This window comes from Bufo gargarizans, chromosome 4, assembly GCF_014858855.1.
Source record: "Bufo gargarizans isolate SCDJY-AF-19 chromosome 4, ASM1485885v1, whole genome shotgun sequence".
In the NCBI taxonomy this organism is placed as follows: domain Eukaryota; kingdom Metazoa; phylum Chordata; class Amphibia; order Anura; family Bufonidae; genus Bufo; species Bufo gargarizans.
The window spans coordinates 206,467,394-206,493,574 of record NC_058083.1 but is presented as its reverse complement, the minus strand read 5'-3'; positions in this window follow the sequence as shown (position 1 = coordinate 206,493,574).

Genomic DNA, 26,181 nt, shown 5'->3' with positions numbered 1-26,181 from the left:
GTGTGGTTACACGTGGTCTGCGGTTGTGAGGCCGGTTGGATGTACTGCCAAATTCTTCTTCTTTTGGATAGAAATGAACATTCATTGCACGGGCAACAGCTCTGGTAGACATTCCTGCAGTCAGCATGCCAATTGCACGCTTGCTCCCTCAAACGTTACAACATCTGTGGCATTGTGCTGTGTGATCAAACTGCACATTTCAGAGTTGACTGTTATTGTGGGCAGTCTAAGGCACACCTGTGCAATATTCATGCTTTCTAATCAGCACTTTGATATGCCACACCTGTGAGGTGGGATGGATTATCTCAGCAAAGGAGAAGTGCTCACTAACACAGATTTAGACAGATTTGTGAACAATATTTGAGAGTAATGGGTCTTTTGTGTATGTAGAAAATGTTTCAGATCTTTCAGTTCAGCTCATGTAAAATGGGAGCAAAACCGAAAGTGTTATATTTATATTTTTGCTCAGTGTATGTTCTACAACATAAGGTTGTAGTAAAACATCCGGCTGTTTAGTCAGATGATCCACATCATCCATATGCGAACATTTTTTTACAAACCTTAGTCAATCTACACATTACTGAGTAATGGTATCATACTGATTGCTTATAAGCACCTCTTGATGATCTGTCATTTGTAGATTTGCACTTTTTTTATTCCACACTCTTCTACTAATAGACACCCAGCCCCAGTAATTTTGATTATTTTATAAAACTAATTAGTGTTGCTTTTTAAGTGCCCTTTTAGGTTAATGAAATTGATTGTGAAAGACTGCAGTTAGCAGGGGGTTGAACCAATAACAGTAGCCTGGCTTGTGATAAGGGAGTGACTGCTGGTGCCAGTAGGTCTGTCTGCAATGTTTAATATGCCCTACAAAAAATTCAGTTGTACAATGAGTATAAAATAAATCCATGTATAACAGAATTACATAGAAATATAGCCATAGTGCTTCCTTGTCTTCTTTTTCTCTTTTTATTTCTATTTATTTTTTATTTATTTTTAAGGGGGCAACGGAAGGATTTGACCCTTTATTAGGCTTGCACGTTCAAAGTGAAACGCAATAGATATGAAATAATATACATTTCTTCTAAATTATAATGATAATAGAAACAACTAAAATGAATTGGCATGGTGGTGCAGAGGAGGAGCTTTTCTAATAGCACTTTTAATAATATAAACATTAAAATATAATATCTTTCTATAAATAAGGCTATAAACTATGTATTTTAATTGTTAATTAAGGGTTTCCATTTCAGTTATTCATGGTTAAGATTAAATTATTTATTATATGCCAGAGGTGGCCGGGATTACGGAAACGGCTGAGCTGGCTATGCTACGTTATTGCTGTATCTCCCATAGACATCAACATTACAGTAAGCTACACTGTTTCTGCAAATCAGGAGCTACAGATCACCATACTATGCCGTTCCCGTATTTGCCATTCACTTCTATGGAAGTTAATGAAATAATGTAGCACAACCAGCTTGCCTATTTCTGTGAACCATGGCCACCACATGGGCTGGGTATTCGAATGTGAGCCATGAACGGCTGAAATGGGAATATGTCGTTAAATAATTATGTCAGTTGGTTAAGTTGAAACTACACACAAATAAATAATTATACAAAACATTTATACTTTATTGAATTCATCAGGAACTGTGTAATGCTTCATTTTTCCTGAGGTGGCGCTACAATATTATGATACAGTAATACTATGTATAAAAGTGTATCGAGATAACAAGTACATAAGCTAATTTGTGAAACATGTAGAATGTACGGGTCAAATCAGTTAAGAATTTAGATTCTATTGTTGGACAGAACTGGAAAATTCAGGTCAGTTGATAAATGACCTAAAAAATGTAAGATATACTGAAATGAATGTGAGATTGTACATCATCCAGTGTAGTCATTATGCTTATCTCGCAGTATGCAGCCATACTTTTAAAACAGCTTCTTAAACCTTTACATGGGGTGACAGAGCAGCAGATCGTCGGGAAGGAAGCGTTCCTTCTCCGTAATCTGCTGCTCGCTGTTGGAGGAGAACACTGCATTTAAATGCAGCGATCTCCTCCAGAGAATGGAGTGATCACTGATGCCATCGCTCTTCTCCATACTGACTCATTGTTTGCTGGCAGCACAATCTGCTGCCGGTAAGCGTTGATTTTTGTGTCCACACAAACGATCGAATTACCCAATGAAAGAGCATTTCGCTCGTTCATCGTATAATCGGCGGTACATTTCCACTGATAGATAATTGTTATTGAGCATTCCTATGACCACTCATTAGCGATCATCGTTGCGATTCTTGGCCCATGCAAAGGGTCCAATAGAGCATCAGAATTGTGGTGATTAATTGGAAATGGGATGATGCTTAATACATTATATAACATACATTATGTTATATTTACTACAGTAGGACATTAATATTTATTATACATACATTTAATGCATTGATGGGATATTAAATAAAACATGGATTTTATTATTTACTCTTACTAATGAATAAAGCATTATAATATGTGCTGACAAATTTATGGTCACAGGAACTTAGACCATGAGCACTATTACCATTATGTACCACAGTTTACGGCAGACATTTGAGATTCAGTATTATACTTTTAATAACATGATTAAGCCAGCATAGTATTGTAGACATGAAATTACTGAGCATCCTCACTCAGGCAGTGACAGCTTGCTGGGATGCTGATGCTTCATCCATTCATTCACACAGGTCTTGAAGGCTTTTGTTTTTATCTGTCATGTAACAATAGGAGAGGTCTTCTTCATTGTCTCCTTTTGTGCTCTGGCCAAGGTGCTGAAGAGAGAAGGCTTGTTTCTAGAATACTTTACACTCAACTATGAGACATTCAGGTAGATCTTGAGAAGAAGAAGTTTAGAAATAAAAAGAGAGCATATTAAAGGACTTCATTATTCTTGAGACTATATTATCTACCCTGTAATGCATTGATGAAAGCAACAGACACAATGGCCACAGGCCATAAACATGTGCCATGGAGCAAAACACCTCAAACGTCCTCCATGTTGATGTTCAAACTACATCATCTGAAAGAAGAAGCTGTACTGAGGCCTCATTATGAAGGTCTGCCAATTGTCTCTCTGTTACTGGGAGATAAACTGTTTATTTTAAAATATACACATTTACCTAATGAGACATGGTGCATTTAAAGAGAACCTAATGAAATGTCTTCAATGACGTGAGGCCTAGGCATTGTGTTTAAGCCTCGATACAACGTCTAAGCCATGGTGGGGGTCATTATTTCATTGTAAAACTGTCTTTGTACACAAAAGTGTAGTTCAGTTAAAATAACAGTCTTCTATTTGATGTGAAATGCTGTCTTAGCCACCACGTCCAGCCGCAGACACGTAAACAGCCCTACTTCAGCCAGGTTCCAGGGCTCACTTTAATTTGTAAGAGCTGGTCCCCTGCTACCACCAGGCTATAAAAAAACATTGTTTTTGAACAATCTAAATGTTTACACCTGCCTAAGGCCACCTGAGAAACAAAAACCTCCTCAAGTCTTCCAAACGAAGATAAACACGGCTCAACCCCACGTCTTAAACCATGCATAAGAACAGTCTAGACAGGCCTGCTTACGCCGTATAGTAAAGAGACAAGGCCCACAACATCATTAACCAGACTAAATGATGCCCCCTCCATTTACAATTCATAACATTGCATTCCAAAATCTTATTTAACTTGCAAACTTTGAGAAAACCCATTAGAAATGGCAGCAGCTATAACCAGGAGACAGAGGATGAATAGGACAGGAGACAGTTGTGGGAGGGGCTTGTGTCATCTGCTGCACTGGTCTGGTGTTCACAATGCATCTCTTCCATCAAAGGAAGGTCCTCTGTGGACTGCTACCTGCCTGGCTTGTGTCAGCACTTCTCTGAATGCTCTCAAATCCATGACATAAGAGATACCTAGGGCAATTAAAGTTCATAAACAGGGTTAATTAGAAGGAAAAATGATAAATTGTGATGATGAAGTTTTAAAGTATAAGGATGATTTTAAGTAAGATGCCACAAGCATTTACTATCAATGAAATCACTTTGGATGTTTTATATTGTGCCTTATATGTTCTCCAGTCAGGATTACTCTTCCTTTGAGAATTGTGAATGAATGGAAATGTTATGTTTTTATGAATTTTTACAAACTTAACATTAAAATAGTAATTCCTTTGTGTTGAATGTTGTGTTTTTTTTCTGGGGTAAATGATTATGATCTTTTTCTATACACATTTTTAGATGGAATAAGTAATGTTATCCTAGGAATGTTTCCATAGCTTTGTGTGTTGCCGTGTGCTTTTAGTGAGGTTTCTTTTTTTTACAAGCTTTGTATAAATGTATTCATATAATTTGCTCTATTGGGTGTCCTGTGGGCAACTATTTAACAAATTTTTAGATCCAGATCTGGGTAGAACTTATGTTGTGGTACCGGCGCCATATGACTGTTGCGAAGGATAGCATTAAAGAAAAAAATATATTAGAACTCATATGTAACTACACAGGATACAATTTGGAACTTATAAAGTAGCACATGAACCTTGAAGGGAAAAGCTTAAAGGGGTTATCCAATAGTCGAAATACCCCCCACAATGTTCGGGCCCCTTCTGTGGACGATACTTTCCCTGTCCCCGACACCCAAGTCCCTCTGGATCCCTGCATCGCCACTGCTGCATCTCCCCGTAGCACGCATAAAAAGATCCGGCATTGGGGTGCGCAGCCAATAGCAGGCATTAATGACCAGACCAGAATCCCTCGCATCGCTGGTGACGCTAAAGAGGCTTGGCACCATTGCAGCCTGCTATTGGCTGCTCCCTCCGTCAAAGGATGTTTTAATCCACGCGATGGGGAGGTTCAGTGGTGGTCATGCAGGGATCCGGAGGGACACAGGTGCTGGGACCAAGTAAGTATAATCTATAGAAGGTGCCCAAGAATTGTGTGTGTGTGTGTGTGTGTGTGAGGGGGGGGGGGGGTATTTCTACTATTGGATAACCCCTTTAACCACTTTCTATCACCGCATTACCTTTTTGCGTCTTAATAGAAAGCCCCGCTTTCCTTTAAGCCCCCCTCATAAGTGTGTTGTCAGCCTAAGGCTACTTTCACACTAGCATTTTAGTTTTCCGGTATTGATATCCGTAATAGGTGCCAAATGCCAGAAAATAAAAGCTTCTGTTTTGTCCCAATTCATTGTCAATGGGGACAAACCTGAACTCAACAGAAAGGAATGCTCCAAAATGCATTCCATTTCTTTTAGTTACCCAACGCAACATGTTGTAGTTTGCTTTCCGTCCTGGGATGCGGAGCAAGACGGATCCAGCATGACCCCCAATGCAAGTCAAAACGGATCCGTCCTCTATTGACTTTCAGTGGAGTTCATGACGGATCGGTCTTGGAAATGTTAAAGATAATGCAACCGGATCCGTTCATAACAGATGTAGATGATTGTATTACCAGTAACGGAAGTGTTTTTGCTGAACCCTGCCGGATCCAGCAAAAACGCTAGTCTGAAAGTAGCCTAACTCACTGAGAACAGGGGGCTCAGCTTACAATCTAATATGAATGAGGAGCTCGCAACTCTCCTCTGACAGACAATGTTGGGAAACAGAAGAATTGGGAGAACTGATTTATTTTTCAACCAATACTTTTTGTTCTCCCAGTATATAAGCCTCCACACTGACAACACGTACAAGCTTGGCCGAATTGAACATGAATGTATATGTAAGGAGTTGTCGGGAGAGGTAGCCATCAGTCAAATCACTGTTCAGCCGGTACCCACCGAGAACAGCAGTGCCTGGGTTACCCCTCTTTAACCCTGTTCACTCCATACCACAAATAATGACAAAGAGGTGAGAAGTGGGAAGGGTAGTGCACCCAATCAGTTCAGTTAACCCCTTAAATGCCACAGTCAATAGCCTTTTGACAGAGCTAGGGGGCTATTTAGCCAATTTGTGCCCCGTAATGTAATTGTGGAATGATGATGGGTTTCAATTTGCATCCTGGAGCCTGACTATGGCTTTGAGCTTAACTGGCAGGCACTAATTGGTATGAAATACTATGTATTCCAAAGCATTATGTAATCAATCAAAGAGTCTGATATTTTTGGTCTCCTAGCGGAAATAATGAAGTTTAATTAAATTCAACAGAAATATAATAAAACAAATGCCCCCAAAAAGTCAATCCGAAACGTAAAAATTACCAAACGTAAAAATAAACAGTAAAGAAAATGGATATTATACCATTGCAATTATAACAACCCATAGAAAAAAGATAACACCTTATTTAAACCTCATTGTCGGGCATCATGTAGATGGGATTGACTTAGTCACGTGAATTATATTTCATGGATCTCATTACAGCTCCAGCACTTACAACTTACTTGTTTTATGTTAGTAATCTTTCGGTAGAGACAGCTAATAATCCAATGTAACAGACCAATGATTGGCCAAGTTTTCATGAACCTATGAACTATTCTAATGGGAACATTGTAGCAGTGGCAGTGCCTGATTATTGTGCATATAACTGATGACAAATATGTAAGGCTAAGTTCACATCAGCCTCAGAGCCTCATTGATAAAATCCATACAGCCATAGCATGCTGTTTATTTTTTTACATTAAAATGAAGAACTTTATGATGGATAAGATACCATGACGAAAAACCCAACTGAACCCATTATAGTAAAGGTCGTTTACCTGGCACTGCTGGTGTCCTTCATGTAATGGATCTAGAGCTTACATTTTGGTTTTGTTTTGCTTTTTTCTGTTCCTAAAACTGGATAGAAAAACAGAAATACCAGCTGTAAACCTAGAGTTAAAAATTTAATGGTCTAGCCTTGTAGACTCAAATAAGATATTGTAAAACCTGGCTTTGATATGGATTTTTCCTCTATTTGTGCCATTGTCACTGCTATTTCCATAACAACCATTAAGCCATTATAATCTTCTTCTGATTTAATAACCTCTCATTTCTACAGGTGTATTTAAAATACTTAACCTCTATAGGAACTTTAGTGTTCCAACTAAAGCCTCAAAGCTTTAGCTCAGGAATTCCTGGAGCATATTATATCTTTGGTTCCTTTTGAGATCATAATTGCTATGCCTTCTTGGTTGAGAAACGTTTAAAATATTTTAGTGGTTTTAGTGTCTTTTCCCCCTAATTACTTGTATTTTATGGACACTGTAATTCAGGGGTGGCCAACCTTACAGACACAAAGAGCCCCCCCAAAAAAGTATGGCCACGAGGAGCCACAAGCTATACATTTACACACGAGTCACCGTACTTTTCACCCTACAAGATGCACCTAGGTCTTAGCAAAGAAAAATAAGAGAAAAAAAGAAAAAATATATTTTTCATTAGACCTCAGATCAGACTTCTAAATCAGATCCCCAATCCTCATCTGACCTAAAATAAGACCCCCAAACCTCATCAGACCTCCAAATCAGACCCCCAAAATAAGACCCCCATGCTCGGATCAGACAACACAAATCAGACTCCCAGTAACAGACCCTCAGTGGTCAGATCCCCCCCCCCCCCATGCTCAGATCTGCCCCCCCCCATGCACAGATCTCTCCCAATGCTAAGATCTCCCCATTTCTCAGATCTGACCCCATGCTCAGACCTGACAAACCCATGCCCAAATCTGAACCCCCATGCTCAGATCCCCCCCATGCTCAGATTAGACCCCCATTGCTCAGATCAGGACCCCCTCATGCTCAGATTAGACCCCCATTGCCCAGATCAGGACATACCCCCCATGCTCAGATCAGAACCTCCCATGCTTAGATCAGACCCAAATGCTCAGTTCCATAATTTAAAAAAATCTCTTCCCTCTCCTGATCAGGCACTGGGCTCCTGCTCGGGCACCTGCTACTCTGCAGGTCTGACACGCTCTCCACTGTGACCTGATGAGCACAACGTCAGGTCATAGTGCGTGTCTCCATGTACTACGTTCTCACACTGTGTGCATCAGGATTTAGCAGAGAGTGAGCTGGAGCTGCAGAGTAGCAACAGTGCCCAATTAGGAAAAGAGATCCGAGCATGGGGTGGAGAGTGATCCGGCCTGACTGCTTCCCGGCTCCACAGCTAGAGCCACACTTAAAGAGCCACAGGTTGGCCACCCCTGCTGTAATTTATGTCGCAGCTAGAAATCTATGTTTTGATGCCAGCAACATTCAAGTACTGCCTAAATAATGCAAATATAGAAAATTATATTTATAGACTTTAACACTATTTAGGATGTTCTTCTAAAAGCACTTTCATTGATTGGATTCAGGACCCCCTCTAAACAATCAGATAATAATGGCTGCATATCGATATGTTCTTCCCTCTTATAAGAGTGCGTGATGATCGCCCAAATGATCGTTCCTATATACGTCTAAACATATCCTGTGGTCAAATTATTTATTTATAAAAGATCACATCTTTTAAAATGACATAAAAATTATCATTTGATGGCAACACTTCCCACCATTGAAACAAGGGATGTTCTGCCGACAGCAATGGAAAGTATATGAGAAAAGTGAATGAATGAAGGATCATATGAACGATTGTTCATATGAAAATACCACTATGATTGGAACATATCAGTGTAGTAAATGACATGCTACTGTATATTATCAATCAACAGAGATGGCCTTGCGGTTCGCCCCGCAGTCGTTTCGCTGCAAACTTTGCGTGTTTGCGATTTGACGAACATGCAAACATATGGCGATGTCCGCCGGTGCCATATTCTTTTGCATTGTGCTGAACGTTCACCCATGACACTCACATCAGGTGGGACAGGACAGCCAATTGAGACGTTTCAGCACATGGACACACCCCCATCCTATAACAGAACCCGATCTGGCAACCATTTTACATTCTGTGTTTTGCCAGGGAGAGGTTGTGGAGCAGAGACAGACTGTTAGGGACACAAAATGCTAGCTAATAGGGCCACAAAAGTCCTTTTAAGGACTGTTATAGGTGTGCTATTGATAGGTGTGATATACTGAGGGGTGTGATATACCTATAATACACTTTCTAACATAGACAGTATATTTGTATTGTGCAGCAGTTGTGTGCGGTTCTGCTATGATATCGCAGGTATATAGAGGGACAAGCACTATTGGAACAACTATTTGCAATGGGTGTGATATACCTGTTGCCCCAAAATACTGATTGAGGGGTGGAATATACCTGCTTCCACAAAATACAGATTAAGAGGTTTGATATACCTGCTTCCACAAAATACTGATTGAGGGGTGTGATATACCTGCTTCCACCAAATATTGATTAAGGGGTTCTATATACCTGCTTCCACAAAATACTGATTAAAGGGTTGGTATATACCTGCATCCACAAAATACTGATTAAGGGTTTTTTATATACCTGCTTCCACAAAATACTGATTCAGGGGTGTGATATACCTGCTTCCACAAAATATTGATTAAGGGGTTCTACATAATTGTTTCCACAAAATACTGATTGAGGAGTACAATATACTTGCTTACACAAAATACAGATTAAGGGGTTTAATATACCTACTTCAACAAAATAAAAATTGAGGGGTGTGATATACCTGCTTCCACCAAATATTGATTAAGGAGTTCTATATACCTGCTTCCACAAAATACTGACTGAGGGCTGCAATATAACTGTTTCCACAAAATACTAATTAAGGGGTTTGATATATCTGCTTCCACAAAATACTGATTGAGTGGTGCTATATACCTGCTTCCACAAAATACTAAATAAGGGATTTGATATACTTGCTTCCACAAAATACAGATTGAGGGCTGTGATATACCTGCTTCCACAAAATTATAAGGGGCTCTATATACCTGCTTCCACAAAATACTGATTAAGGGGTTTGATATACCTGCTTCCACCAAATATTGATTGAGGCCTGCGGTACACCTGATTCCGCAAAATACTAATTAAGTGGATTGATATACCTGCTTCCACCAATTATTGATTGAGGCCTGCGATACACCTGCTTCCACAAAATACTGATTATGGGAATTGATATACCTGCTTCCACCAAATATTGAATGAGGCCTGCAATACACCTGCTTCCACAAAATAATGATTAAGGGGATTGATGTACCTGCTTCCACCAAATATTGATTGAGGCCTGTGATATACCTGCTTTCACAAATATTGCTCTTCTCTAGGGACTTTGGCACATTGTCATTTTGAAAATGATAGGCAGAGGAAGAGGAAGGCTGTTCCACAGGGGTGGTAGGGGTCGAGCAGGTGCACCAGGCCGGAGCCTAAGTGCGAAGTTGGAGAAGGTGCATGCGATTATGTCAAAGGATGCACCAGAGTTGGTTGAGTGGCTCACTCATCCTTCCGCTTCTGCACTCTCCTCATCCTCTGTATCTGCACCCTTCTCACTCTCTGCTGTGTGCACCCCCAAAGACACAACCACCACCATAGCCCCTCCACTCGAGAAATTATTTTCCCATTCACTCCCAGACCTTACCGATGCGCAGCCATTCTTGGCATCGGATGAGGAAGAGGAGGTAGCAACGGACGCCACCCAGCTGATAGTACCTAGTAGCTTATAGTTCCTAGATCATCCCAAGGAGGGTGGTTCCTGCTGTTGCTGCCTACTCCGAGATCTCTAAAGTCAGTGGTGGTGAAGGTGACAATGATGAAGTATCGATGGATGTCACTTGGGTGCCCACAAGAGAGGAAGAGGAGGGGAGTTCAGAGGGAGAGACGGAGAAGTAGATAGGTAGGAGAAGGATTAGAAACAGGCAGAACTCGCAGTGCACAGGAGTCAAACAGCAGACTGGAAATGTAACTTGAGCGAGCCATCCACCATGCACGGTCACATCATGCGCTTCCAGGACGTCGGCACATGGCTCCGCAGTGTTTTTTTTTTTTTTTTACTTGTCAGCTGCTGATAATAGTGTTGCCATCTGCAGCCTAAGCTGTCAATGCATAAGTCACGTTAAGCCCAAAACTCACCTAGGGATGACCGCCTTAAGAAGGCACCTAGCCTCCCATCACCGAGCACAGTGGGAGCAACGCCGTCAGAACCCACAAAGCCAGTTCTGCCTCTTCTCCTTCATATTATCCTCACTCCTCCCATTTGTCCTCCACTCTACCTTCCACCGTGCCGTTGTCGCGTTCATCTGGCAGAAGGCAGGCTTCTGTGGCTCAAATGTTTGAGCGTAAAAAGTTGATGACTCCGGATAACCCTCTTGCCCAACGGCTGACCGCTGGCTTGTCGGAACTGCTAGCCCGCCAACTACTGTCATATAAACTGGTGAACTCAGAGGCCTTTAGAAAATTTGTGGCCATTGGCACACCGCAATGGAAAGTTCCTGGAAGGAAATATTTCTCCCAGAAGTTATATGACCACGTTCAACGGCAAGTGAATATATCCCTGGCACACAGTGTCGGTGCCAAGATACATCTGACCACAGACACGTGGTCTAGCAAACACAGGCAGGGAAGGTGCATAACTTTTAGTGCCCACTGGGTGAACCTTCTGATGGCCGTCAAGCATCTAACCCTGTGTGGTTTTGGTGTAATTGCCACGGATTGTATGGAGGCCTGCCTCTTCTTCTCCTCCTCCTACTCCATCCTCCTTCTCCTCCTCGGCTGACTCCTTCTTTTCCACTGCTACCGCCTCTTCTGCTGCACCCCCAAGCTTCCCAGAACCTATTCGACATGCCAGGTCAAATGTTGCCATGCTGTGCTGCTGCTATTGTGCCTGGAAGCCAAGAGCCACATCGTTCCTGCACTGCTTTCAGCTCTGAGGTCACAGGCTGATCAGTGGCTAACCCCGCTCAATTTGACAGTTGGCAAAGCGGTGTGCGACAACGGTGCCAATCTGTTGAGCATGCTGAAACAGGGCAAAATTACACACGTGCAGTGCATGGCACACGTCCTGATCTTAGTCGTGCAGCAATTCTTTGCCAAATACCCCGGGTTCCAGGATGTCTTGCGGCAGGCCAGGAAAATCTCTGGCTATTTTAAAAGATCTCACACAGCCATGGCTAGCCTTGCTGACGTTCAAAGGCAACACCACCTGCCCGTCAGACATCTGATTTGTGACAGCCCGACGCGCTGGAACTCCACCTTGTATATGCTTGATAGGCTGCTCCAGCAGAAGCGTGCCATTAACAACTACCTGTACATACTCTGCAGCAGGCCACATTCTGGGGAGCTTGGTTTCTTTTCACCGCGCCAGTGACTGCACATGCGTGAGGCATGCAGACTTCTGCGGCCATTTGATGAGATCACCAAAGTGGTCATACGCAGCCAGGGCACCATCAGTGACATCGTACCTTACACCTTTATGGAGCGTGCATTGCATTGTGTCATTGATCAAGCCGTCGAGGGGCAGGAGCTGGAAGATGAGGAAGTCGCAATGTTGAATGAATTCCCAGGGGGGCTACTCCATCTGAGATAAGTCAGCAGGAGTCTGAAGAGGAGTCAGAGGAGGATGGTGTCTGGGGGGAGGAGGAGCTAAAAGAGCAGGCTTTAAACTTTTCAGGGATAACTGGTGTTGTCCGTGGCTGCGGGGAGGAGACCAAAAACGACATACTCCTGGGCAATGAGCAGGAGCCAGGGCGCTCCACCGCTTCCAATTTAGTGCAAATTGGGGCCTTCATGCCCCAGTGTTTTAAGAGGGATCACTGTATAAAAAGCATAAAGGAGAAGGACCAGTACTGAGTGGCAATGTACTTAGACCCCCGGTACAAACACAAAATGGGACAAGTTACCAGCATCACAGAGGGCTGTCAGAATGCAACATTTCCAGGCCTTGCTGCGAGAGATGCTGCATTCTGCTGTTGCGGGCGCTGGCAGAGGAATTTCCACCCACAGCGAAACAGGTGTGGGTACCAATCCTACCGCGTCTGCAAGAATACGGCGGTTTGAAGATGTGTTGGTCTCTTCGCATATGAGATCATTCTTGCAACCAACCCTTCGACAGCCGCCCTCCGGATCCAGTTTCAGGGAATGCCTAGACCGACAGGTATCCGACTACATCAGATTAACAGCCGATGTGGACGCTCTGAGAAGCGAGGAACCCCTGGACTACTGGGTGTGCAGGCCTGACCTGTTGCCAGAGCTGGCACAATTTGCCATTGAACTCTTGGCTTGCTCCTTGTTGATTGTCCTGTCCGAAAGGACATTCAGCGCAGCAAGGGGGGTCGTGACCGATAAGTGCACTCTCCTAGCTCACGACAGTGTGAACTACCTCACATTTCTAAAAATGAATGAGGCATGGATCTCGAAGGAATTCAACACCTGTGACGACCACGTGTAATTGAATTTTCTCATGCCAATCCACACATATCCGCCACCACCCAGAACAATGAATGGTCCTTGTCTTATGTATATACAGCGGCATAAAAGGCCTATTATGTCAGGTGAATGCCACATTTTTGGGGCCTGTATTCCAGTGGCCTAAAATAAAAAAATTCTAGGCTCCAGCAGGGCACATTTTTTAGTTTCCCTTTAAGACACATAAAAATGGCCCCTGATTAAAATACATATTTTTTGTGGGAATTTTTGACATTGATCTCCCTCTGGTATGTCACTGTCCAAGCTGTGGGACTATTTATGCACTTCTAGTAAGTATTTGTTGGCTGAAAATATGACCTGAAGGTTTTTCAGGTTTGCCTGCCATTAAAGTCAATGGGTCCACCACGAACGCGCGGTTCGCTAATATTTGATTGTGAATCGTCCCGGCCGATGTTCGTCCATCACTATCAATCAACACTTACAGGCAATTTTTGTGTTCATGTTGGGAACGTTCACATGAACGTTTGATTGCGTAACCCCTTAGGGACCAGCCTGTTTTGGGCTTTACTGACCAATGTTCTTCCTCCTTTTTCCATCGTCGCTTTTATTTTTCCGTGTATGTAGGGCTTGTTGAGGGCTTGTTTTTTATGAGACATGTTGTAGTTTTTAATGGTGTCATTTTGGTGTACACATAACTTTCTGATTACATTTTATTAACTCTTTCTGGGAGGGAGATAGGAAAAAAACTGCAATACTGCCACTGAGTTTTTACATTATATATTTTACTGTGTTCATTTTTTGGTATAAATCACATAATATCTTTATTCTTTGGGTCAGTACGATTACAGCGATATCAGCGATATCAAATACATATCATTACGTTTTACTACTTTTGTGAAATAAAACCCCTATTTTTAAAAAGGAGAAAATCTTTTTGCATCACTCCTTTCCAAGACCCATAACTTTTTTATTTTTATTTCTTTGCGTGAGGGCTTGATTTTTGCAGGACTACCTGTAGTTTTTATTGGTATCATTGTGGGGTAAAGAATAAATGAGCAATTCTGCCATTTACTTATTTTCACGGTGTTCACTGTAGGGGATAATTTACATGATATTTATGTAGTGTGGGTTGTTACATATGTGGCAATACCAAACATGTGGGGGAGATTTTATTTTTGCTATTTTTTTCATTGAAAAGCTTATTTTCCATGGAAAAAAAAGCATATATATATTTTTTTTTACTTTTTATTTTTACCATTTAGTAGTCCCGCAAGGGGACTATAACAGGCAATATTTAGATTTATTTTAAAATACAATGCACTATCCCTATAGTGCATTGCATTTTAATGTTAGTGCTATATTGACATTGACCAGCAGGCTGCACCAGAGAGGCACAGCCTACTGGAAAACACTCAAACCTTTACACACAATTGCATTTGTGGGGTGCCAATGGGATACAGTTCGCTCCTTCTGTAACCCCTTATATGTGGTGGGCGCCATTAAAGCAGAAGCATGGCTCTCATGTGACCCGTGCAGCGCTTAGACCGGGCCACCGTGTAAAAGTGGCAACCCAGCCTAAGGACCCTAAGCGACCGCGGTAAAAAGGCATATTGGTGATCACTAAGGGGTTAATTATTGCCCAATATAAACCATGCCACCCAAGAAATGAACATGTGCTTATTCATCTGGAGATCAATGGCATACTGACATGGGTCAGTTATCAGAAATGAATGCTTGTAGTACCGTTCATTCACTATAATTACCCTGATCCATGGCCTGTGTAAAAGGGTCCTTAATAGTAGCAGCAAATAAGTCTTGAATGGATAGTCTTCTGAACATAAATCATCAATAATGATTAGCTGTTTCATGGCTTAGACCCAAAAATACCAGACTATACAGCATAATTTCAGCCTCTGAGCCATGAGAAGGCTTGTACACAATTTTGTTGTAACTTTTATCATGCAGATTCCCACCTTGGTAGTGAATTAAAACAGGGCAGCCAAAACCAGGAGTGAATTTAAAGAAGAGTGGAGAAAGTGCATCTATCTTTTATACTTTCTCTCCTTTTACCACTTCTGGTATTGGCTTCCAGGTCTGCATGCAGAAATCTGACCATGTGGCCTTGGGGTCCTTTCACACAGGCAGAGGACTGGGGCAATTATTGGGAATGGGCATTCATACAAACACTGGTTCCTGATAACTGCCTCATGTAAAGGTGTTGCTGTTCACCTGACAAACAAGAAAATGCTTGTTCGTAGGGTGATCACAGTCTTTAGGCAATACATAAACTTCTGTAAACAAGGATGTTCTGCCAACTAACAGTGAAACTGTGTGGGGAAAAATTATCGTAGTAGCATTCTGCCCCCATACAGCCTTGATCATTGGAGGTAATGCGTGGGCAATCATCGGGAACAAATGCTCATAGGAATATTCATTGCCGATTATTGCCCACTTTCTCGGGCTGTGGAACGCGGATATAGCATTTCCTTTCAGATTACATTTCCAGCCCATTCCCTAATATGTTTCACCAAGTAACATTGTTCAATATCTCTTGCCTACTAACAGTAAAGATAGACCACACATTTTTGCCTTCTTGCTATGACAATAGGTAAATCTGAACAGGAAAAAGCTATTTGAAAAAGGTAAAAAAAAACTCAGACTAGGAAATCTAAAACACTGACTTCATTTGAATCCACCCGTCAAAACTTTGGACTAAAGATTAAATGATTTTAAATGCAGATTGTTCAGAAAGTCTTCACCCCCTTTAATTCTTTCACATTTTATGTTGTGGCCTTGTGCTTAAATAAAATAAAAATTATAGTTTTCTCCCATCAATCTGCAATCAATACCCAATAAAGAAAGAGTGAACAAGAATTTTAGAAATGTTTATAAATTTATTTAAAAGGAGAAACTAAAATGTATTCATACCCTTTCTTATGAGACTTGAAAGGTAGCTTTGGGGTCCTAACATTTTTCTTGATCATCTTTGAGGTGTTTCTACAACTTGTTTGGAGTCCACCTGTGGTAAATTCAGTTGATTGACATGATCAGGAAGGGCAAAGCCCTGTCTATATAAGGTCTTACTGCTGACAATGCATATCAGAGAAAGAAACCACAAGCACTAGATAACCTCCTGTATGGCTCAGAGACAAGCTTGTGTGGAGCCACAGATCTGGAGAAAGGTACAAAAATATTTCTGCTGCCCTGAAAGTTCCCAAGACCTTACTGACCTCCCTAATTCTTAAATGGAAGAAGGTTTGAACAACCTTGATCTAGAACTCAATGGTCACTCTGGCTGAGCTCCAAAGATCCTATGTACAAACGGGATAAACTTCTAGAAGGGCAACCACCACTAAAGGACTCAGGCTGAGAGAAAAATATTCTTTAGCCTGATGAAACCAACATTGTACTTTTTGGTCTAATTTGTAAGCGTCATGTCTGGAGGAAACCAAGCATTGCTCATCACCTGCCCAATACCATTCCTACAGTGATGCATAGGGGTTGCAGCATCATGCTGTGGGGGTGTTTTTCAATGGCTAGATCGGGGAGACTGGTAAGGGTTGAGGGAAAGCTAAATGGAGCAATGTATAGAGATATTCTTAATGTAAACCTGATCCAGATTGATCTGAGCCTGCTCTGTGATTTTCCTTGACTGGCCCAGCCAGAGCCATTACTTAAACCCATCAAACATTTCTGAAAATGGCTGACCACCAACGGTCCCCATCCAACCTGACAGGGTGTGAGAGGATCAGCAGTGCAGAAAATCCCCAAATCCAGGTGTGCAAACTTTGTGGCATCATACCTAAGAAGACTGGAGGCTGTAATCACTGCCAAAAGGGGCTTCAACTAAGTACTTGGTAAATGGTCTTAATACTTATGTCAATGCAATATTTTAGTATTTCTGTTTCAGTAAATTAACAAAGATTTCAAACATTCTGTTTCATGTTGTCATTATGGTATACTGAGTGTAGAATGATGAGGAAAACTAGGTTATTTTTTCTATTTTATCACAAGGTCGCAACATAACAAAATGTAACTAAAGGGAAAGGGTCTGAATCCTTTCTGAATATATAACATTTAATGTGACATCAGAATGACTGCTTACCCAGTGCCTATTCATACTCAAAATGTTCATAATGCTTTTTAAATCCTGTCTTTTGATGAATTCAGATGAGCAAGACAGGTACATAGTATACTAAAATTGCATAGCAAACGTAGACAAAACTGTAAATTTGCAGCACGAGCTGCATAACATAGCTTCCTTTCTAATTACCCTGTCAATCTGAGTGAGTTGACTCCATAGCCTGTCAATAACTATTGTCTTCGTGTGGGGTAGTTTGTTATTACTCAGTCTTGAAAAGTACACGTGGCTTTAACTGACAGCATATTTCATAAGCAGTGGCATACCGTCAATAGCGGCAGACCATGCAGTTGCTTTGGGGCCCGAGAGCTTCGGGGACCCTGCCAGGTTGAATGGCCCCGCCCCCTTTCCGACCAGAATACACGCCACATACAGATGCTGGACAGATAAATGCCAGCCCTCCTGAGTACTGCTCCTGAAGCCCTCTGCTACTTGCCACACCTGTCAACATTAGCGTCTACCTGTGAGAACAGTCAGCTGGCCAATAAGCAGGGAGAAGCTCTGCTCCTTACTGGTCAGTCGACTTGTAGACAGCGCCACCTAGCCTCCACTCTGGGCTCTGCGGATGTACCTCAGTCCAGTGTCATTACAGGAGTAATGAGAGCACCGTGTGAAGGCTCTTCCTGCTCCAGAGTGGCCCTCAGCTCTGTGTAATTGATTAAATCCAAGGATCCAACACCCTGAACCAACCTGCTGGTGAGACCCCCTAAACAGTGCCATCCACAGATCCCCCTCTCCATAACAGTGCCATCCACAGATCCCCCATAAACAGTGCCATCCACAGATCCCCATCCCCATAACAGTGCCATCCACAGATCCCCCTCCTAATAACAGTGCCATCCACAGATCCCCCTCCCATAACAGTGCCACCCACAGATCCCCCTCCCATAACAGTGCCATTCACAGGTCCCCCTCCCCATAACAGTGCCATCCACAGATCCCCCTCCTCATAACAGTGCCATCCACAGATCCCCCTCCCATAACAGTGCCATCCACAGATCCCCCCTTAAACGCTGCCACCCACATATTACCCTCCCATAACAGTGCCATCCACAGATCCCCCTCCCCATAACAGTGCCATGCACAGATCCCCCTAAACAGTGCCATCCACAGATCCCCCTCCCCATAACAGTGCCATCCACAGATCCTCCCTAAACAGTGCCATCCACAGATCCCCCTCCCCATAACAGTGCCATCCACAGATCCCCCCTAAACAATGCCATCCACAGATCTCCCCTAAACAGTGCCATCCACAGATCTCCCCTAAACAGTGCCATCCACAAATCCCCCTCCCCATAACAGTGCCATCCACAGATCCTCCCTAAACAGTGCCATCCACAGATCCCCCTCCCCATAACAGTGCCATCCACAGATCCCCCCTAAACAATGCCATCCACAGATCTCCCCTAAACAGTGCCATCCACAGATCTCCCCTAAACAGTGCCATCCACAAATCCCCCTCCCCATAACAGTGCCATCCACAAATCCCCCCTAAACAGTGCCATCCACAGATCCCCCTCCCTGATGCTCACAGGAGTACATTTATAAACTGTAAACCGTAACTTTAATCAGAGCTCATCTCTTTACTAGGGTACCTTACGCTCAGCTCCGGTAATAGGCAGTGAGGGCGGCGCTCACTCACTCACGTCACGCGCCTGCGCCGCCTAGTGGGAGGAGGAGCAGGCACGTGACATCAGTGAGTGAGCACCGCCCGTACTGCCTGTTACCGGTGCTGATTTAAAGTTAAAGTTACTGATTACAGTTTATAAATGTATACTCCTGTGAGTGGAGGGGCCCTGTATATTCTAACCCCCAGGCAAGCGTCCCCGTCATCATGGGAACGCCTGGGGGTTAGAATATACCATCGGATCTGAGTATACCCGACTTTTGAAAAGAATTTCTAGTGTTAGAAAGTATGGTATATTTTTTTTAAAATCCTTATTATCTTCTGTTCCTGCCATGTACAACATACACATACATGGTGCAGACACAGGAGTTGAGCTTGCACCATTACCTGTTGGTGTCCATTATAACATGCAGGTGACACATTGCTGCAGCTGGCAGGATTGGAGCTAGTTCCAGTTCTGCCATTGTAACACTTTAGATGCTGTGTGCTGACCCAACAAACATAATACACATACAATTTTATTAAAAGTAAAAAAAAAATGCTTTTTTTCTCATCAATATCTGATTAAACTCCACACCCCAATGGATCAGCTACAATAATTCAATTTTTTATTGCAGGGGGGGCCCAATTCTGAGTTTTGCTATGGGGCTCCATGATTTCTATGTACGTCCCTGTTCATAAAGCTTCTTTCACACTTGCTGCAGAAGGTTCCGTGCTAACGCTAGCCCAGAAATCTGCTCCAGTCCCATTCACTATAATGGGGTGGGACGGAGGTTCGGCCGCAGCACGGCAAACATGCTGAGGGGCTGCCGTACAAAAACTACAGCATGCTGCCAAATGTTCAATTTTTTTTAAGGCAGTTTTTGAAGCCAAGACCAGGGCGGATTAAAAAAAAGTGGAGAGGTAGTTTCTGTCTTAATACTACCTCACATTTCATGATGCACGCATGATTATTGCTTTGGGAACTGCATCCAAAAACCTGAATGTTTGGCAGCACCCTAAGGCCCCTTTCACACGGGCGAGTATTCCGCGCGGATGCGATGCGTGAGTTAAATGCATTGCACCCGCACTGAATACCGACCCATTCATTTCTTTCGGGCTGTTCACATGAGCGGTGATTTTCACGCATCACTTATGCGTTGCGTGAAAATCGCAGCATGCTCTATATTGTGCGATTTTCACGTAACGCAGGCCCCATAGAAATTAATGGGGTTGCGTGAAAATTGCAAGCATCCGCAAGCAGGTGCGGATGCGGTGCGATTTTCACGCACGGTTGCTAGGAGACGATCGGGATGGAGACCCGATCATTATTATTTTCCCTTATAACATGGTTAAAAGGGAAAATAATAGCATTCTGAATACAGAATGCATAGTAAAACAGCGCTGGAGGGGTTAAAATAATAATAATAATAATAATTTAACTCACCTTAGTCCACTTGATCGCGGCCCGGCATCTCCTTCTGTCTCTTTTGTTGAATAGGACCTGGGGTGAGCATTAATTACAGGACCTTTGATGACGTCACTCCGGTCATCACATGGTATGTCACATGATCTTTTACCATGGTGACGTACCATGTGATGATCAGAGTGACGTCATCAAAGGTCCTGTTCCTGTAATTATTGCTCACCACAGGTCCTATTCAGCAAAGAAGACAGAAGGAGATGCCGGGCCGAGATCAAGTGGACTAAGGTGAGTTAAATTATTATTATTATTTAACCCCTCTAGCGCTAGTTTACTATGCATTCTGTATTCAGAATGCTATTATTTTCCCTTATAACCATGTTATAAGGGGAAATAATACAATCTACAGAACACCGATGCCAAGCCCGAAATTCTGTGAAGAAGTTCGGGTTTGGGTACCAAACATACGCAATTTTTTTCACGCGAGTGCAAAACGTATTACAATGTTTTGCACTCGCGCAGAAAAATCGCAGGTGTTCCCTTAACGCACCTGCACCCTTTCCCACAACACCCGTGTGAAAGAGGGCATAGCTGTTGAGACCTATATGTCATGTACTCATGTACATATAGTGCACATTCAAAAGAAAAGCCAACCATATAATACATAGTTATGCCATGTCCACCAAACCTGGAGATTTTTGCAGTAGCTCTCCACTCCGCATAGTAGAGGGCTCCTGAGCGGAGAACCCATCTTTGAAATCCACAATATGACCCATTTACAGGGCTTGTCTTAATAGAACGGATCATAAAGGAGTACATCATGTGTAATTCCTAATTCTTCTTACAAGCAGAATCCATCAGAACACATGACTCTTACTATTCCATGAAAACATATACAGTATACTTGTCAGGCTATTAGCGTTCCTGATAGAGACCTTCCATATTAACACTCTACAAAGTAGTCAGTACATTCTTCCATATAGACATAGACCGACTGTTTTTGACATTACATTACATTATACTCGCCCTGTTGTCTGCATTGCAGCACTGTTCATTTGACCCCAATCAATGTCTAGGACAGTTTCCTCACTGTAAAGAAAACTCTGGAATTTATGGTGTTAAAAAAAACGTTCAATATAAGAATCCAGTGAATATTTTCTACAGGTTAGGGAACTATGAGATAATTTCTAATATCTAATCCAAACCCAACTGCACATGATTCCAATGGCACTGGTGTTGGCGCTGAGCAATTTTCAGTCATATGTCCCCCCCACCCAGTGCTTGAGGAGGTCCACATACTCCCATGCTACATACCATACTTTTTGCTTTCTAAAACACACCAGATAATAAGATGCACCTAGGTTTTAGAGGAGGAAGATAAGAAAAAAATATTTTTCATCAGACCTCAGAACAGACTCTCAATCTTCATCAGACCCCCAATCGTCATCAGGCTCCAGATCAGACCCCCATTCACTTACGTCTCCTGCCGTCACTCTCCCTGATCTACTATGGACCTGCGCTACACTGTTACCTGACTGCATCAAACATGAAGTCATAGTGCGCGCACTACGTGACTACACTGTACACAGTCAGGACAGTGTAGCGCTGCACCCGGAGAAGATCAGGGAGAGGTGAGTACTAGCACTAGCAGCACTTCACACCCCGCTCCCCACAACTCCTGCATACTAGTGAGCGCTTCCATAAGTAAGCACTGCCATTTTCCCCCAACTTTTGGGGGAGGGGGGACAAGTGTGTCCTATAAAGCAGTGCTGGTGACGTCACCGGGCTTCCTGGCAGCCCCATGGAGAGCCTGGTTCATCACCGGATCTCCAAAAATTGCCTTTGCCCTGCGTGATTTAGGGCAGGGCAAAGGAGAGGATCGGAGCATGAACTGCTCCGATGCTCAAGTCAGGGGGGCCTGCCTGGGTGAAAATGGAGGTATGTCTGGGTTCAGCTCTGAACCCGGACAACCCCTTTAAGGGAATGAGTGCATGAGAAAAATGGGCACATGGACACCTTCCATGTGCAGCCTTCCAGGTCCATTTAAAAACTCATCTGTGTTTACCAGTCAGAACACAGATGAGGCTCAGATTGATTATCTGAAAGTGACCTTAGTTTTCTTGCTGTACAACTGTGCTTCAAGTTCATAAAACCGGTGCACTCAATGGTGGAATGTATATTCTCCTATTACTAGTAATATACACCATACAGGCTAGCAGGGGCAGATTTGTCATTACTGGGATCACAAAAAAAGTTATGTCTGGGGGCCCCTCTGTCATCACTAGGCCTATGCCCTGTAACCGTTGCTCCATAGCACTGCTAAGCTTCAACTCATTACAGTCTTAATATGGTGACCTCCGATGTGCCCTCATCAACAGTATAATGCCCAATTTTGTGCCCAATTATGTGTGTCTCATGTAATGCCTTTTTATGTGCCTCCAACACTGAATAATGCAACTGTACATACCCCAAAGCAATATTGTGCCCTTTATGTGCCCCCCCCAAAAAAAATAATAACTATGCAGCTCCTGTCTTCAAAATGAATGTTCACTTAGCACAGACGACAGGCAGTGTGGTCCTGATAAACTCAATTTTCACCCAGGCAGCCCCCCCCCTGACTTGGGCATCTGAGCAGTTCATGCTCCGATGCTCTCCTTTGCCCTGCGCTAAATGGTGCAGGGCAAAGGCATTTTCAAGAGTTCTGGTGACGTACCGGGCTCTCCATGGTGACGTCACCAGCACTGATGGGCAGGCTTTAGCGCTGCCCTAGCCAGTAAAACGGCTAGGGCAGCGCTAAAGTACGCCCATCAGAGCCGTTGACATAACCGAACACACTTCTGCTCGGCAATATGTTATTGTAAGCAAAAGAGCCTGTGCCCCTCGCCATCTAGCACAGGGCAAGAGAGCGCATCGGAGCATGAGATGCTACGATGCCAACATCAGGGGTGCGGCCTGGGTGAAAATAAGGGTATGTCCGGGTTCAGCTCTGAACCTTGACAACCCCTTTAAGTGACGTCAACACCGGCTGTGCCTAGCCGTCAGACAGACCAGAGCAGATCTACCGTGAGAGATCTCCTCTGGTCTGTCTGGTGGCCAGGCAGCAGAATGCTTGTCGCAGGGTGAATGGTGGAGCAGGGAGCTGATGGCTCCCTACTTTATCCTTGTAGTCAACTGTATCCATGTCCTAAGGATGCGGAAGCAGTTGTGCTGCCTGGATTTCTGGGGTACCCATGCATTTGTGTGGTCTGCAAGGCAACCAAATCCTCCTCTGCAGGTTATATGTTTTTTAAATAAAACCATGACTGTAACTACTTATAGCAGCAAACTCCATCCTTTCCCTTTTGTGCTGTTTAAAAATAGCAACCCCCATCATGCCCTGACAACCTCAAGCTATCTAATGGTATCACTTAAAGGGGCTAACTGAACCTTGAAAAATGAAAATGCAACAAAATGCAACAAATCTTCAATACTTAGTGCTTCAAATTACCCAATAATCCCCTGGTTTATTTATAAGCAACTCTCACGTGATTGATTGCTATGTACAAACTAAACTAGTTTTCCTTTGCACTAGTTTTGATAAATCTCTCCCTTTCTCTCTATAGGAGACCAATATTCCACAATACATTGGAAGCAAATGTCTCCATCTTTGAAAACGATTTAATTTTTTAAGTAATAGCAACAAATCAGATTCTATCTTTCATTTCATTTTCAGAGCTTCCATGATCAAACTGAATGGCTGTCAGGGGTGTTGCGGGCCCCCCGCTGCCGCCCCGTTCGCAGTCGCAGAGGGTACGACCACGACTGGGGCAGCAGTGGGGGGCCCGCAAGTGCTTACAGCCAATTCCCTCTGCTTTGCATTATAAAAGCCAGTGCGGCTGCCCATATCCCCATACCCTCTCCTACGCCACCGCCACGTTATCATGTCATGTCGGCAAGCCCCGATGCAAAAGGGGGGGGGATCTAATATATACAGAGTGAGAGGGGGTAAAATAAAATATATACAGAGTGAGAAGGGGTAAAATAAAATATATACAGAGTGAGAAGGGGTAAAATGAAATATATACAGAGTATGAAGGGGCAAAATCAAATATATACAGAGTGAGAGGGGGTAAAATAAAATATATACAGAGTATGAAGGGGCAAAATCATATATATGCAGAGTGAGAGGGGGTAAAATAAAATATATACAGAGTATGAAGGGGCAAAATCAAATATATACAGAGTATGAAGGGGCAAAATCATATATATGCAGAGTGAGAGGGGGTAAAATAAAATATATACAGAGTATGAAGGGGCAAAATCATATATATGCAGAGTGAGAGGGGGTAAAATAAAATATATACAGAGTATGAAGGGGCAAAATCATATATATGCAGAGTGAGAGGGGGTAAAATAAAATATATACAGAGTATGAAGGGGCAAAATCAAATATATACAGAGTGAGAGGGGGTAAAATCATATATATACAGAGTGAGAAGGGGTAAAATAAAATAATTCTAGTTACGTCACTATTACTGATGGCTGCTATGGGAATCTAAACCAGTTTTGATAAATATCCCCTATAATCCATTAAGTTCATAATCATGATTCATGACATTTTAGCTTTTCCTTTTTTAAAGTAGTATATGAGATTACATTTTATATTTCAGTATTGACTATGACAGATTTTTGCATGTCATATATCATATATAAACATATAAATATGTTCTGTGTTTTAAAGTTGCTGCCACATTGCGATCCCTTGGTTTGTAGGAAGCAAGTAATCAGTGAGACCAAATATAGTTTACCCGCATAAAACAATACATAAGATCATCATCATAAAGTGTACCATAAAACGCAGTCTTCAGTAATTCCCCACATGACCCTCACTACTGTATATCAGTCACAAAAGCATGAGGCTATCCTTTCCATACTGGTCAAGCTGTGACCACTGTCAAGCTTTGTCTCTGGAATTTGTCCAGGCTTGCCCAGGGATCTTTGCATTTCAAGCACAGAGTCAATCAATGGCTCAGAATTCCTGGAAATTGATCCATCATTGCTTGATGTCACTTTTTTTATCATAAGAATTGCAAATATTCCAGAAAGGAGGCCAAGAGTCAGAACTGAGTAAATTGACATTCTAAGGCTACTTTAACACTAGCATTTTTGCTGGATCCGGCAGGGTTCAGCAAAGACGCTTCCGGTACTGGTAATACAACCATCTGCATCCATTATGAATGGATCTGGTTGTATTATCTTTAACCCCTTAGTGACCAGCCTGTTTTGGGCCTTACAGACCAAGCGTTTTTCTTCCTTTTTTCATCGTCGCGTTCCAAGAGCTATAACTTTTTTAATTTTCCATCTATATAGCTTTATGAGGGCTTGTTTTTTGCTGGATAAGTTGTAGTTTTTAATGGTGCTATTTTTGGGTACACATAACTTTCTGATTTACTTTTATTAACTCTTTCTGGGAGAGAGATGGGAAAGACAGCAATACTGCCATTGCGTTATTACATTTATAAATTTTATGTCGTTCATTTTTTCGGTATAAATAACATAATATCTTTATTCTCTTGGTCAGTACAATTACAGTGATACCAAAATGCATTTTACTACTTTTTTTTGTAACAAAACCCTTTTTTTAAAAGAAACAAATGTTTTGCATCGCCGCTTTCCAAGACCAATAACTTTTTTTTTTTTCTTTCTATGGAGTTGTGTAAGGGCTTGATTTTTGCGGGCTGACTTGTATTTTTCATAGGTA